This window comes from Capricornis sumatraensis, chromosome 9 (genome assembly GCF_032405125.1).
Source record: "Capricornis sumatraensis isolate serow.1 chromosome 9, serow.2, whole genome shotgun sequence".
Classification (NCBI taxonomy): Eukaryota; Metazoa; Chordata; class Mammalia; order Artiodactyla; family Bovidae; genus Capricornis; species Capricornis sumatraensis.
Genome location: NC_091077.1, coordinates 10774710 through 10778449, shown reverse-complemented (window position 1 = coordinate 10778449; position 3740 = coordinate 10774710). Strand labels below are relative to the sequence as shown.

The 3740-nt window shown below is 38.9% G+C and overlaps 1 pseudogene; it reads right to left on the bottom strand.

The window, feature by feature from the left end:
- Positions 1-901: 901 nt before the first annotated feature.
- On the bottom strand, positions 902-1844 carry LOC138086666 (olfactory receptor 7A17-like; annotated as a pseudogene).
- Between the last annotated feature and the right edge of the window lie 1896 nt (positions 1845-3740).

Genomic DNA, 3740 nt, shown 5'->3' with positions numbered 1-3740 from the left:
TTCTCCACAAAATCCCACTAGTAAAGGCAAACATGTAGAAAGGCTGAGGATCAAATCACTTAAGCTAGAATGAAAATTTAATAGACAAAAAGAATTTCTAAAGTCAAGTATAGCTACAATAAAAATTAAAGAGATAAATAGTGAGTTGTTAAATATGACAACAAACACACAAATGTAGGCCAGGAAGTTAAAAATGTAGTGCTATTTCAAAGTGCAGAAACTTAAAAGACAGCCTGTTTTGAAAAGAAAATATAGTTGTAGGTCATCATATAAAAACTCATTGTTTACCATGCATCAAAAAACTACATTGGATACACAAAGACTAGAAAGAAACACAAGCATATTACTTTGCTGTCTAGTCGCTCATTCTGTCTGACTTGTTGCTACCCCATGGACAGCAGCATGCTAGGCTTCCCTGTCCCTTCAGCATCTCCTGGAGCTTGCTCAAAGCATACCACTAAATAAAACATCAAACCTTATAACACACAGAAGGAAAAAACAAGAACTCCAAAGGCAAAAAACAAGTAACACACTGGCAATAAGCAATACCTATGGATAACCTCTTTCAGTGTCAGTAGACTAAATGCTTTAATAAGACACTATTCTCAATGAATTCTTCATAAATCTATGATGCCCCACCAAAGAATGAAATTTCAAGGCATTTTTTTTCTCCAAAGGTAAGTGAATTGTGGAATAGGAAAAATAAAATCTGTCTGTATACAAGACTGAGAATAAAGCTTAAAAAAGAAGTGCCTAAATTATATAAAGATATTGAATCCAAAGAAGGAAAGAAAAATGGAAATTCAAGAAAATACATATAAGGAGAAAATTTTATTCCACAATGATCAAAGAATCACAATTTCTGGTTCTAAGGCTTTGGGTTATGCAGTCCAGGGAACTATTATAACTGGTCTTTTATACTTGGTGTCAAATATAAACTCTTCAGAGCCCCCTTTATATCTTGATTTCTCACACTGTATAAATGGGATTCAGCATAGGTGTAATAACAGTGTACTTCACCAAGGAAATTGTACTTGAATGTGAGCTGTGGGTGGCACCAGAGCTAGGGTAAATTCCTAAGGCTACAAAACAAAATAAGGAGAAAACCAAGAGGTGAGATACACAGGTAGAAAATGCTTTATATTTCCCTTGAGCTGATGTGATCGTACACATGCAGGGAACTATTTTAGAGTAAGAGTAAAGGATACCAGCAAAAGGACCACCACACATCAGGACAGCTGCAAAATACATCACTATGTTATTAAGAAAGTTGTCAGAACTGGCAAGTTGTACCACCTGACTGAGTTCACAGAAAAAGTGGGGGGTTTGCACAACTGGATAGAAGGACAGTCACAGCACCATTAAGCTGTGTAGCAAGGAATACAAGGCAATCAGCACCCAGGATATCAGAACCAGCAGTCCGCAGAGCCAGGGGCTCATGGTGACCATGTAGTGCAGGGGGTGGCGGATGGCCACATACCGATCATAGGCCATCTCAGTCAGCAGGAAATCATCTAATCCTGCAAAGAGAATGTAAAAATACATCTGGGTGATGCAGCCTTCATAGGTGATATCTTTCCTCTGTGTCTGGATGTTCCATAGCATCTTTGGGATGGTGGTAGAAATGAAACAGAGGTCTACAAAGGACAGGTTGGAGAGGAAGAAGTCATGGGGGTGTGGATATGGGAATTCGTGCCAACAATCAAGATGACGAACAGGTTTCCAAACATAGTGATCAGGTACATGGTGAGGAAAAGCCCAAATATGAGGGGTTGTAGTTCTGGTTCCTTAGAAAGTTCCAAAAGAAGAAATCCTGAAATTTGTGTATTGTTACTTGGTTCCATGAGGTGGAGGTGACTACCAGGAAAAAAGGAAATAATGAAAATTTTCACTCCTACTGGTATAATTCACATAGCTGAATTACTGCAATTTCTATTCAGCCCTCAAGAAGTTGGTGTTAATATTTTGTTTTCAGATAAGTTCTCTTTGAACGTATGTTTGTATGCTTATATTTTTAGCCACTTCCGTCCTGTCCAACTCTGGGGGACCCCAAAGACCATAGCACACTGGCTTCCACTGTCCATGGGATTTCCCAAGAAAGAGTTCTGGAGTGGGTTGCCATGCTCTCCTCCAAGGGTTCTTCCCAAACCGAGTATTGAACCCACATCTCTTAAATGGCTGTTACATTACAGGTGGATTCTAAACCACTGAGACACCACAGAAGGCCCTTTGACAGCATACTTCATTTCCTTTCTGACTAGGAATTTTTTCCCATTCTCACCACATTTGTTAAGAGGTCATATATTCTGGAGTTTTAATGTGATATTTCTTCATTCACTTGAGAAATACATATTTAGTGCTAACCATGTTCCAAGCACATGGAAGCAATCAGTAGAAATGCTGAAAAGTAAACCTCTCACAATCCAAGGATAGTGAACGAGGATATTAAAATAAAATATCATAGACTATGTCAGAAAGTGACAGATGTTAAGAACAAAACAAAATCAGATATAAAGGAGAGTGGTAGGAGGTGTTATTTTGTCCTGAGTATTCAGGAAAGTCCAGCAAACTAGGTGATGTTTCAACAGATTCCTAAAGAAAGAGAGACAAGGAGCTAGTGTGATGTCAGAATTCTGTGTCTTGAAGAGAGAGCTGGCACTGCTAAGGACCTGAGGAAGATGCCTGTTCCACATGTTTAAGTGCAAACACGAAAGAAAAAAAAAAAAAAAACCACAATTATCTGGCTTCATTACATGCTCTTGGCTTCCTTTCTCTCTGACACTCTCCTGCAGTGTCTGTGGAGCTATCAGATTTGCCTGCCTGCAGATTGGGAGAGAAAGCTTTCCCTGTAGAAGTCAAAATTCCTTCCTAAATGATTACTGATGCAGATGAAATTTTGTCCCCATAGAAGAAAACAGGAAGTGATTAAATCAAGCATTGCTTCCCAGACAGATGTAGAACTTCAAACATAAGAACCAGGCTCCTCACCAACCAAAGTGGCACTGGCTGAGGGACTGCAGCAGTGGAGATATTTGGAGTTTCTTATGTCAGCTCATGAGACATGTTTCCTTTGGTTATTCTAACCTGTAATTACATGATTTTCCTTGTGGAAACTTTTCTGGACAGAATGGATTTTTTTTCCCCTACTGATTCACTGTTCCTAAGACACTACATTATGTTACACAAATTCATTTTTCATCACTACTTCTCCTTTAATTCTCTTGCTTCCAAACTCCTAAGAGTCCCAGAATGTCATCACATCCAAGAATATAAAATTTTCCTTAAATTGTAACATTGAGGATTTGTCTTGACTAGGTCCCTTGGGTCTTTAACGCTTTGATTTATGGCGGGGACTGAAATACAGTACTTGGGTGTTTTATCCAGACCAGTCTGAAATGCAGTACTTGGGTGCAATCTCAAAAACAACAGAATAATCTCTGTTGGTTTCCAAGGCAAACCATTCAATATCACAATAATCCAAGTTTATGCCCTGACCAGTAATGCTGAAGAAGCTGAAGTTGAATGGTTCTATGAAGACCTACAAGACCTTCTAGAACTAACATTCCAAAAGATGTCCTTTTCATTATAAGGGATTGGAATGCAAAAGTAGGCAGTCAAGAAGCACCAGGAGTAACAGGCAAATTTGACCTTGGAGTACAGAAGGAAGCAGGGCAAAGGCTAATAGAGTTTTTCCAACAGAATGCACTGGTCTTAGCAAACACTTTCTTCTAACAACACAA